The 13,057-nt window shown below is 42.2% G+C and overlaps 1 protein-coding gene across 3 annotated transcripts in view; it reads right to left on the minus strand.

Moving 5' to 3' along the window:
• Nucleotides 1-13,057, minus strand: part of THRB (thyroid hormone receptor beta) — a 179,263-nt gene that overhangs the window by 96,141 nt on the left and 70,065 nt on the right. For all 3 annotated transcript variants that reach the window (XM_053409988.1, XM_053409989.1, XM_053409987.1), the window contains exon 3: nucleotides 3,427-3,464. The gene's annotated coding sequence lies outside the window, so the exon portion shown is untranslated. The remainder of the gene's footprint in view (nucleotides 1-3,426; nucleotides 3,465-13,057) is intronic.

Consider the following 13,057-nt stretch of genomic DNA (forward strand, 5'->3'; position numbering starts at 1 on the left):
TATGGATAATAAAAGACGGAGGGGAGGATAAACAAAACAGAACAAAACACCACATTTCCTCTCTCTTTTCATGCAGGAAATATTCTTTACAATTCTACTATCAGAATTGTACACTTATTCTTGCTGCTAAGAGTACTGTGCAGATATCTGGTGTTCTGATAGGTCGACTGCTGCCTAAAATACAATTTATCCCTATCATGCCATGCCCTCCTAAATGGAGCTGATGGGAATGAGAGTTCAATTACATCTGAAGTGCTGCAGGTTCTCCATCCCTGCACTAGGCAATAAGAAGGACATTTTGGCCCATGTCAAAAAGGGCCTCTTTTAGGGGCAAAGCCCATTCTCTGATAGCCATATTTGATTTACTGGCTGTCTCTGGCTACATTACAGGCAGCCTCCTCCCACCTGTGCATTAATGTTAGAACTATGCAGGGCCTCAGGACACCCAAACTGATGATGATGATGATGATGATGATGATGATGATGATGATTTATACCCCGCCCATCTGGCTGGGTTTCCACAGCCACTCTGGACGGCTTCCAACAGAACATTAAAAACAGAATAAAACTTCAAACATTAAAAACTTCTCTAAACAGGGCTGCCTTCAGATGTCTTCTAAAAGTCAGATATTTATTTCCTTGACATCTGGTGGGAGGGCATTCCACAGGGAGGGTGTCACTACTGAGAAGGCCCTCTGCCTGGTTCCCTGTAACTTTGCTTCTGGCAGTGAGGAAACCGCCAGAAGGCCCTTAGAGCTGGATCTCAGTGTCCAGACTGAACGATGGGGGTGGAGATGCTCCTTCAGGCATAATGGGCCTAGTCCGTTTAGGGCTTTAAAGGTCAGCACCGACACTTTGAATTGTGCTCGGAAACGTACTGGGAGCCAATGTAACTCTTTCTGGACTGGTGTTATGTGGTCTCGGTGGCTGCTCCCAGTCACCAGTCTAGCTGCCGCCTTCTGGATAAGTTGTAGTTTCCAGGTCACCTTCAAAGGTAGCCCCACATAGAGCACATTGCAGTAGTCTAAGCAGGAGATCATGCACCACTTTGGCGAGAGATGTAATGGCTGGCAGAAGTAGATGTAGATTTATCCCTGAACAACCACTTCTGATTTCTTGAAGCCATAACCTAATTCTTTATAAAATTGTGTTGGATGAAAAAAAGCCGACACGAGAAATCAAAGCACTTGAGCTGGATTCCATCAAACGCAACATGCCAGCTACCCATTCCAGGAGGTGTGGTGCTGATTTGCCTGAGGGACTGAACAGTTCTTGTTATTTTCAAGAATCTTTTCTCCTCAGGAGTATAGTGCTCTTGTCATTAATCCACCCTCCTTAACAAACCTGAAAACAGGCATTTCCTACTGTAATTGTTCTCTTCTCTGCCAGCTCAAGTTTTAAGTATTCTGCACACTGGCAATGAAAATTTAGTGCGTGACTCACCATCTCTCAGGTTTGGGAGTTATACTGAGTCAGACCTTCGATGCATCTAGCTCAGCATTGTCTAAATCAAGGATAGGGAAGCTGTGGTCTACCCAAAGGTGGTTTCAGGGTAGCGTCTGCTGCAGGGGGCACTGCTGCAGTGCTATGGAGAAGGGCACAGGGGTGTGTGTGAAGCATTTTAGTGTCACGTAGGGGACCACAGAAATTTGAGAGCCTGAGGTCTGCCAATGGATACTCCTGATCCATGACCGTTGGCCATGTTGGCTGAGGCTGATGGAAATTGGGGTCCAGCAACATCTGGAGAACCTCAAGTTCTCCATCTATGATTGGCAGTGGTTTTCCAGGGCTTCAAGCAGGAATCTTTCTCTGCCCTCCCTATAGATGGCAGGGATTGATGTCAGGACCTTCTGCATGTAAAACCTGTGGTCTTATGGTCCTTCCTCTCCTGTTGAACTTCTCTGATCTTCTGTACTCGCTGGCACACCTCCTCAGACTTACAACCATTGACCTGCTTCTCCTCCACCACTTGGTTCCATTGCTCTGCCTAGATCCTACACCCACTTCATGTTTCTCTCCCCAAACCATTGTACGCTGCCTTTCCTTCTACCACTGTGTCTCCAGTCTTGAGTTAACTAGGAAAGCGGCTGCCAGGAACTGACAACCCCCCATATTTCTTTCAGTAAGTAGCAGAGGAGCCCTGAGCTGTGCCTATAGACTTTTTAAACACCTGGACCAGGCTTCCAGTTCCAAGCATTTCTCCTGGGAAGTAGCACAATGGCAAGTCGATTCTAACCCTTAAAGGGTATGCTACTGAAATGTCCAGTTTTTGCCCTTGTGCAAACATGCACATAGAGCTGAACACTATTTTCAGCGTCACATGTCTCGGATCCGCTCGCTTGCCTGCCATCAGTATTCAGCAGCGGCATGAATTTTTTTCGTACTAAATCTGCAGGCACAGGAAGACCCAAGAGAAAGCACAGCAGCTTTCTTAAAGCACAACAGCTTTCTTCAGCTAGCACACTCACCTTCACAAAGCCCCCCTCCCCAATTATGCCAAAATCCAGATTTATTGTGCATTGAAGAGGATGTGTTTCATAGCTTGAAACCTTATTTTAACTGTGGCCGACACATCACATGATCTTTGATGCCAGATACGTTCTCCCTCCAGGTTGTGGGCGAGGTGGGTCCGTCCCAAGTCATTTTACTGCACCCTGGATATTAACAGCTGCTATTTTCTTTTCATACAGTGGTACCTTGGTTCTCAAACGGCTTAGTTGTCGAACAAATCGGCTCCCGAATGCCGCAAACCCGGAAGTAAGTGTTCCAGTTTGCAAACGTTTTTCGGAAGCTCCTGCAGTCAATCGGAAGCCGTGTCTTGGTTTTTGAATGGTTTCGAGAGTCGAACGGACTCCCGGAACAGATTAAGTTCGAGAACCAAGGTACCACTGTATTTGGAACTGTGGATTTTATATGCGCCAAATGTTCCAGAGACCCTTTTGGCATTGTTGCACGTTGTGAGCTGGTCTGGCTTCCCCATTCGGTAGGAAGGGTGGGGTGTGAATAGTAAATAAACAAACAAATAAAGGATAAGATGGCGGCGGCAGCCCCCCATCTCATTTCACGACTATAAAAGTCAACCAGACTGTCAATTAATTGGCAGCACCCTCCACTATATCTAAGACCAACAGGCTACTTTAAAGATGAATTGTTCTACAGTACTTTCCCAGTGCTCCACACTGCCTGTGGCAGCCACTTCACCTTGCCTAATGGCAGGGCTGGCCTTGGGGCAGGTGGCCCTTTTGCGTCTTAGTCTAGTTCTGCCACCCCCAGAGAGGAGTTCTTCTTTAGAAGGTCTATGCTAAGAAGATGCAAAGATAATTATTTTCATTTGCTTCTTGCATCTCCTGCCCTGCCAATCGGAGTGTACAGTATTTCAGACAGCACATTTCCTCCCACTTAGGGCTTTTGTTCATCGCCACTTACTTTGATCAGAAAGCTGAAGTACCGGGATCTCTTGCATGCTGTGGAGAGAACAGAAAAAAAGTAATGATTATATATTTAAATGTGCTTGCAGGCTTTCAGCAAGAATACACCACGTTTAAGAAACAGACATGCTTTTGCTGTGAATATTCAGAAACCTCAGGGGGGGTTTTAATAAAGAAGGTGAAACTGATCTTTGACAAAAGATCAGTCAACACAATCTTCTTCATTCAGCACAGTCAGATTATTCAGTTTTTGATTTCTGCCTTGGATACTCATAAATGGATCTCATTAAAAAGCTAAAGAATGAGGGTCATCCCGCTTACTTGTCCACATGGAAGCCACGTTTGATAGGTGTTTTGGCTCTAGTCTTGATACAAATCTAGATAATGAGGTTCAACCAAAGGAGCACTTGAAAGCATTATGAAAGGCTTCAAATGGTAACCCAAAGGTTTCTAAGCTCACCCCATGATTTTCACGGGCTTTCTCATGCTTCTGAACAGTGAACGTTAAGGAACAGAAGAGCACCTGACAAAGAGACTTTTGTCACAGTTCCCAACGTGATAGTAACTATTCCTGAAAACAAAATGCATAGGAAGCTCAGGGATTTTTAAAAAAATAAAAATAAAAATCAATAACATGTAAAAGTGCGCTAGAAGCAAAAGCCACATACACATTTGTAGCAATTTTATTCCAATTTAAGACCAGGGTGGATAAAAATCAATGATTTTTTAAAAATAAAAAAAATGGATTTTAAAAAAAATTATTCAGATTTTTAAAAATAAATAAATCGATTTTTTAAATTTAAATTGGATTTTTAAAATAAAATGCTTTTAGAGGAAAATAATCTTTCTAAAGATACTTTTCTATTTAGGTTACATTATAGTTCAAAGACTATTCATCAGGAAATAAGGATTTGTTTTAAGTTTTTCATGTGTGCTAAAATTCTAAGTTAAAAAAAAAAGTTTAACCACATCAGTTAACAAACAAGGATACATAAGCTATAATGCTATTGTTTTATTTAAACAAATTGTTTAAATTGTTATTAAGGAAATGATTATTTTTCTCCTTCCAATAAAGTACAGCAGAAAAGGTGTCGAAATATGAACAGTGAACTTATTAAACCTCACAATATTTTCATAATTATCTGTCTGTGTATTTCTAAACGTATAACCAAATCCACAATTTTTTATATAACCGTAAAAACTACTCTGAAAATTGATTCATCAAAAAATGAAACTTTCATCTGGTTGTAAATATTAAGGAGGAATGTCTTTCTGTAAATAGAAAGAAAGATTTAAATCAAGTCTTACTAACTAGTGATTTAAATCATGATTTAAATCAAATCCACCCTGTTTAAAACTCATCCTGGGAACTGTTTGTTTGCTAAGGTTCCCCCCGCCCTTACTTCTTTGCGATGCATGCTGAATTTTAATGTAATCTGATCTGGCTGTGGGTGTTAATGAACCGTAGAACACACACTTGAATATCTAAATAAAAGGAAGATTCCCTTTCACTTGACTATATTATACTTAGAGATGTCCCTTTGCAGAGTTAAACAACCAACAAAAATATCCCTGCCCTCACCACTCGCCATCTTCAGTCACTTCTTCCACAGCACAGATGGGACTGTCACATCCTCCTCCCTTGAGTGTAGGCAGGGAACAAGTGTAAAAGCTATGTCAAAGAGTTAGCACCATGCTAATCTCTGGTTCAGATGTAATGAGGATCCTTCAAGCAAAAACATGGGTTCATGGGCTCCCCCACTTATGAGGTGAAGATGGCTTAAACAAAGGAGACTTCATCCTTTTGAACAAATCACAGACTTGAAGAGTTGGAAGGGATCCCAAGGGTCATCTAATAATAATAATAATAATAATAATAATAATAATAATAATAATAAAATTTTATTTATACCCCGCCCTTCCTGGTTCAAAAAACTGGGCTCAGGACAGCTAACAAAAATTTAAAACACTTAATTGATGCAACAAAAAACAGCATAAAATACAGTATAAAACGTGAATAACAATAAATTCAGAACTCAAAGATCAATTTAGGGGGGAAATCCATCCAATAAACATTAGATGATCACCAGGGCTAGCTGGCTAAATTAGTCCTATTTGGGCCAGCGAGGAGACCAGGGGAGAATTAGCTGTGGGATCCCAGAGCAGGTAATCTTCATAAAAAGGAGAGGGGGAGGGAAGGACGGGGAATAAAAGATCAGGCTAAGTTCAAATTGAAAGCCAGGCAGAATAGCTCTGTCTTACAGGCCCTGCGGAAGGAAGTTAAATCCTGCAGGGCCCTGGTCTCATGGGACAGAGCATCCCACCAGGTCGGAGCCATCACTGAGAAGGCCCTGGCCCTGGTGGAGGATAATCTGACTTCCTTAGGGCCCTGGACCTCTAAACTATGATTATTCATGGACCCTAAGGTCCTCTGCAGGGCATACCAGGAGAGGCGGTCCCATAAATATGATTATTTTCTAGTACAACCCTCTGCAGTGCCGGAATCTCAACATGACAGGCGGCCTTACAACCTCTGCTTATAAACCTCCAAGGACAACCTCTCGGGGAAATCTGTTCCACTTTCCAACAGCTCTTACTGCCATAAAGTTATTCCTGAGATTAAGTTGAACTCTCCTTTCTGGTAACTTGAAGCCACTGGTTCGGGTCCTAGCCTCTGGAGCAGAAGAAAACAAGATTGCTCCTTCTTCCACGTGACTGACAGTCCTTTAGATCTCTGAAGGTGACTATCATGTCTCCTCTTCTCCAGGCTAAACATACCCAACTCCCTCAACTGTTCCTCATAAGGCTTGGTTTCCAGACGGTTGATCATCTTGGTTGCCCTCCTCAGCACATGTTCCAGCTTGTCACTATTCTTCTTAAATTTTGGTGCCTGGATCTGGACATAGTATTCCAGGTGTGGTCTGACTAAGGGAGAATAGACCAGGACTCTTACTGCCCTCGATCGGGACACTATACTTCTCTTGATGCTGAAAGCGCAGGTCATTTGCACCCCAAGATAATAATAAACTTCAGCCTAATCCTACTTTGAATAAACTACCTATAATTGGAACAAACTATGGTTTCTCATAATTGGACGAAAGGAGGTTTGGTCAAAATTGCGAAAGGAAACCTTAAACTCCTTCCCCACATACCAGGGATGGAGGTGAGCATGCAAACTCAAGGTGCTCACCTGCCTGTCCTTATTACAACAAACCATGGTTTTAGCACTGCATCTTAACTGAGCCACTCTGTGGGCCCTGTCCCAAAACAGCCTCTTGTTGCAAAAGCGTCACTGTGCACGGCAAAATACAAGAAATTTATATTTGAAGCGAAAGGGGGAAAGGTAGCTGGACTCCCTCACTTTGCAAAGAAACAAGCCAGAAAAAGTAAATAAAAGGGCACAGGGCTCTTTTTGTTTGTTTGTTAAATGGTCTATTGGCAATCCTAAATGCAGTAAGTGCAGGCTTGAAGGATTTCCTAGCTTAAACAATTTTGGTAAGTTGTCCAGAACGCCACGTTCTTGCAAGAATCCAAAGCATCTTTTACCGGGGTGGGGTGTGGGGGGGTGTTGTTGTTATTCTAAAAGCACTTCATTTGTTGCAGCCAATTAAAGAACTTCAATTTCACATAAGCAAGCTCACAGCCAAGAAAGGGCTCTCTGGAACCACCACAAAGATATTTAATAAAAAGGGGAAGAGTAGCCTTGCCTCATATTGCTTTCTGTGTGGGCTAATTAATGCCTCTCTTTTGGGGGGCAATTTTCAGTATATAAGCAGACATACATAACTGATGCGGATAATGTGCGCAGACATGTGTTTTAAAGCACTGTTCTATCCCTTACAGAAAGTATAGTCATTATTTATCCATGTTGATTTCATTAGCATTGAAGGGCGTTACACACACGCTCTTGTATCTACGCAACAAGGAAAGGATACACAAACATCCCGAAGGACAAAAGACTTCCCTAAGTTTTTTCTTTTGGCAAAACAAAAACAAAAAACGACTGGTACTTCCTTTTCGAACACCCCAAAGCTCTTCTTTCAGAGAAACAAGCAAAGTGTCAAAACTGCACCAAACTGGGGGGGGGTGGGGTGGAGAGAGAGAGAGAAATAAACCTGGTAAGACGGTTTGAAATCGGCTATAGTTTCCAAATCTCAGCTTCAGAGAATTTAACAGTCTACATTTTGCCAGCCAAAATGGAACCAAATTAGACGGATAAAGAAGAATGATAGAATGCCCATGTTGTTGTTGTTTTTAAATCTTCCCTTAACTTTTATTTTATTCAACAGTTGCATACGTTTCAAGCCAATGCTGATTATGCATAATGTTAACTGCTTAGCCTGTATGATTTGACCCTGGAAAAGTGTAGAGTTTTTTATTATTTTAAAAAAATCAAAATATTTGTTTAATTATCAAAACAATGACTACATTGATAACAATAGAAATATTTCTGCTGTTTGTTTTTTAAAGCATAGGGGTTAACAGTTAAGCTTCCATTTGGTTCACATCTGTAGGTTCATTTGAAAGGTACGGAAGGTTCATACCACACCTTGAGAATTTGCTATGAGGTCTGTTTTCATATTGGTCTGGTTTGGACATCATACAAAACCAGAGTTTAGTGTCACAAGAACAAACCTTAGGTTCACACACTCCCCCCCCCCCCATCTCTCCTCCTCTGGCACCGATATGAGGATTTTGGAAGTGTTTTGCTTCCACTATGCTTAACCGCTTGTTGTGTTACAGAACCTGACATAGCATGGTCAATGTTAACTATGGCTTGTTTGAAACCAGCCAATTTCATACTATAGGCTGTGGTAAAAGGTAAAAAGTAAAGACCCCTGGATGGTTAAGTCCAGTCAAAGGCGGATATGGGGTTGCAGCCCTCATCTCGCTTTCAGGTTGAGGGAGCCGGTGTTTGTCCACAGACAGCTTTCTGAGTCATGTGACTAAACTGCTTCTGGCGCAACGGGACACTGTGATGGAAACCAGAGCGCACGGAAACGCTATTCATCTTTCCGCTATTCATCATCCTACCGTATTTTTCGCTCTATAAGACGCACCAGACCACAAGACGCACCTAGTTTTTGGAGGAGGAAAACAAGAAAAAAAATATTCTGAATCTCAGAAGCCAGAACAGCAAGAGGGATCTCTGCACAGTGAAAGCAGCGATCCCTCTTGCTGTTCTGGTTTCTGGGATAGCTGCGCAGCCTGCATTCGCTCCATAAGACGCACACACATTACCCCTTACTTTTTAGGAGGGAAAAAGTGAGTCTTATAGAGCAAAAAATACAGTATTTATCTACTTGCACTGGCGTGCTTTCAAACGGCTTGGACAGGGCAACAGGAGCTCACCCCTTCGCGGGGATTCGAACTGCCAAACTTCTGATCGGCAAGCCCAAGAGCCTCAGTGGTTTAGACCACAGCGCCACCCATGTCCCGATTATAGGCTATGAAGCTGACGTGTTTAAACAAACCATAGTTAACAATAGTTAACATTAACCAGTTAAGGGCTCAGACAAGACAGTAATTTCTGGTAAACTGAACTCACAGGTGAAAGCTTCTATTCTGCTCATCACACCTGCACCAGAGAGGGGAGTGCTTGAACACAAAGCAAACTATGACTCATTCTCATCACACTAAATTAGGAATTAGCATGATGTGATGATGGGCATTATGTTCCTTTGACTCTAGGTTCAGTAGCAACCTACAAACAGTACAGGAAATATCTGCGTATCACAGCAGTGGTGATGTCATCTATTTCTATTAAAAACTACACCAGACACATGGCCCTAGTGAATGAATTCCCAGTTATTTATCCAAATCTACCTTACCCTTTTGAACAGAATTGAGCATGAAAATGTGCCTGCATTGAACGGGTAGCTCCAACATTTCCCTAAGTAGAGTGAAGAGCAACGGGTCTCAGCATCATTGCCACGTGAAACAGAAAAGGCAAATTCATTTCGGAAACATCTCTTAATAATTAGTTATTGTACACCAATTATCCCAGCAAGGATTCCCCCCCCCCAAAAAAAAAAGTAAATGCATTTAGCCTGTGCAGGAAAAAGCCAGCATGAATCAGAATGAGTTACCATCCACACTCACAGACTTAAAACACCACACTAATCGACTGACCTTTCCATTTTCTGTGAACTCTGGCTAGCTCAATTTGTTGTTGACTCAAGAAAACCTGAGCAGAGACATGCACAAAGATATCACTGAGATTAATTCAGATCCACACTCTTAAGCTCGCTGAGGGGAAATGAGCGCTCTTGCTAACATGTGACGAAAGGAGCAGAAGTTCTTATCTGTGCTCATTTGCTACATTATCATAATATACATTTCAAAACAGAAATGTAAAAAAGCCAGATCAGATAACATTTGGCAGAAATTGCCAGCATCTGGCGAGAGGAAATAAAAGCAGGATGGAAATGGCTATGAGTCGTGAGGAAAAGCATCTCAGCCTCTAACACTCTAAGCCTGACATTAACTATCAATCACTTTTATTATAATTTCATTTGGAAATGAAAAGGCAGAAGAGAAGGGAGGCCTTTTTCATCTATTGGCCAAAGTGCTCTTTGAAAGTACAGGCCCATAGCTTAAGATTGCAGGTACAGTGGTACCTCAGGTTACATATGCTTCAGGTTACATACGCTTCAGGTTACAGACTCCGCTAACCCAGAAATAGTACCTCGGGTTAAGAACTTTGCTTCAGGATGAGAACAGAAATCATGCTCCGGCGTGAAGAACTTTGCTTCAGGTTAAGAACAGTTTCAGGTTAAGTACGGACCTCCGGAACGAATTAAGTACATAACCTGAGGTACCACTGTATTCTGTTCAAACAAATAACTAGTTCAAGCCAGAATAGCATTGTGGGTAAAAATTGCAGAAAGTTATGCATTTAAGGTAGAGGTCAAAACATGAAATCTAAAGAACAATTCCCATCTAACCTGCCACCATTCTGCCCAAAGACCCATTCAGGCGATGATATAATTGAGCAAGGCTATTAAGTTTTTTCTGGATTCCCTCCCACGTCATTTCATGTTACCAAGGTAGCAACTCAAGTGAAAGATGTGTTTGAACCAATGACAGCATAAGGTGGAGAATTGGGACTCTAGATACAATCCTGTCCATGCCAGCAGTACTCCAAAAACAGGACTACCAGAAGATCAATTGTTTGCCACCATATACATTTAAATGGCATGAGTTCTCCCTCTCTCTCATAGTTCTTTCAGAGTCTTATACCAACATGTTCACAAAAGGACAGAAAGCAGAAAACACACCAAAGGACAACATAAACCAGGCATCCCCAACCTTTGGCCCTCTAGATGTTTTGGACTACAATTCCCATCATCCCTGACCACTGGTGCTGTTAGCTAGGGATCATGGGAGTTGTAGGCCAAAACATCTGGAGGGCCGCAGGTTAGGGATGCCTGACATAAACTAAGGTATAATTGACCAGAGAGATAATTTGTACCATTTGTTTCCCAAAGGATGCTAAATAAGAGCATATCAGATAATACTTTTTAGTACAGAGCTGAAGATATCAATACTGAATTTCCCCCTACTTTAAGAGGACAATTTTTGCTTTCCTCATTGTGCTCTAAGCAAACTTGCTTTTGAATGTTCATTATATCTATCTATACAGTAAATACCAGTTCAAGAATACTTAACAAAATAGTTAAAGAGAGGGAGGGAAGGCTGCAACCCTATGAATATTTATCTGGGGTACGCCCCATTGCTTAGTAAATTCAGTGGGACTTATTCCTGGCTAAAATGTATAGGATTGTGGACTTCCAGGTTAGCGCCATCGCCTAATGGCGGATTCCCTCCGAGCTCCGGAGGGAATCGGCTTAGTAGGGGTCGGGTCCTGCCGCGGCGGTGACGCGGGGACCCTCAGAAACCACAGGCGCTGAAGCCTGTGGACCTGGTGACTCAGCGGGCACCATTTGCACCCCCCTGACCCGCGAAGGAGCCTTTTTAAAGGCTCCGGAACGGGGGACGGAGAGCGGTGCGGTGCTGTGAGTCGACTGCTTCCCCTACTGAGTGAAGCCGCAAGCCATGGACGGAGAGCGCTGACTTCTTTCTCTGAACATTTGGACTAAAAGTAACAACCCGTGAGTAATACGGAAATTGGACTTAAAAGGGAAATTTTGGGGGGAATTAGGCACGACCGGGTAAGGTGTAAAGAGGAAGTCCGCCTACCCGCCTTGTAAACATCTTAAAGCAAGGATTTTACAACTAAGGTTGAGAGAATACCTTTCTTTTTTGTGGATAAAAGCCATTAACTCCACGTTTTGGCAATATAAGTGATTGTGCTGGAGGATAAGAGCTAACATTGAGAGCGGAATTCACCCCTCCCCCAAGACCCGGGAGCGATCGGTGAGAGAGCCTGTGGAAGAGACATAAAGACTTTGACAGCTGTCAAACTAGCTGTCAAAGTTGGGAAAAAAGGAGAACTTTGTTTCTGTTGTTTTTGCTGGTTATATTCGTTACAATTTGGTAACAAATTGTTAAAAATAAAGAAGAAAAGGCTAACTTGACTTTTGGGTTGGAACTGGAAGATACTAAGAAACCAGAATCCCTCTAGAGGGGGTTTAGGACATTACAAAAATGGCTGTAAGTGGAAAAACACTGGCTGAACTGGAGAGGACTTTTTTTCTCTTGGGAAAGTTGCAGGAACAGAGTGATGTTTTGGCTACAAATGTTACAATACTGAATGGAACAGTAAATAAAGTTACTGAGCCTGGGAGGGACTTGACTCAAGTCTTTGCAGCTGAACAGGAAAGTTTTGCAGTTGAATTAAAAATTTTTGCAGCTGAACAAGAAAAGAAATTTGAGAAATCTGAGAATGTGATGAAAGAGGAACATGATGATTTGAAGGAAAAAGAAGGAGGAGCTATAATGCCACAGATGATTGAGGAGAGCCAGAGGCCGGTTAAGATGGATATAAAGGAAAACAAGATCAGGATGATGAAAATCTGGTTTGAATTGAAGAATGGAGAATGGAGAGATCTCCCTATGTGGAGATCTGAAGACCTATGGAATACAAACCTGGCTAAAGTGGAAACTGGAGCCTTTGGGACATTTGGACTTAAGAGAAGTAAGAAACAAGATTTTGGCTCCACTTTTAAATATGGAGGCCTGGCTGGAAGAAACATGGACCTTACTGGGACAGAGCTTCTTCGAGATTTGGAGTTCAATATAAAGGACTATCAAAAAAACCGGCAGAGAGGAATTGAGAGAGAATTAAGAGCCTCGGACGTGAGGTCGCCAGGCTGACTGCAGATGGACTGATGGACTTTTGTTGGGGTTCGAAACCAGGAAAGGGGGTGGTGGGGCTTTGGGAATCCAAAGGGTGTACAAGTATATTCTGTTTCATTTAATTTTGTTTTGCCAATAACATAAAAATGGGGAATTCGGGGAAGGGAATTGGGGCCGACCTTAGAAAAAGATTTTTAAGAATAAGTATTGATGTATAAAGATGGAGGTTTATAAGTTAAAATTGGTTAACTAAAATGGATTAGAGAAAATAAGGTAAAGTTTGGGGACAAGAACTTGCTGAGCTAAAAACTGGAACTGGAATACAAGAAGGGGAGGTGTCGGGAAGTCAAGGAAATTGGTCATTGACA

Source organism: Podarcis raffonei, chromosome 12 (genome assembly GCF_027172205.1).
Source record: "Podarcis raffonei isolate rPodRaf1 chromosome 12, rPodRaf1.pri, whole genome shotgun sequence".
Lineage (NCBI taxonomy): Eukaryota > Metazoa > Chordata > Lepidosauria > Squamata > Lacertidae > Podarcis > Podarcis raffonei.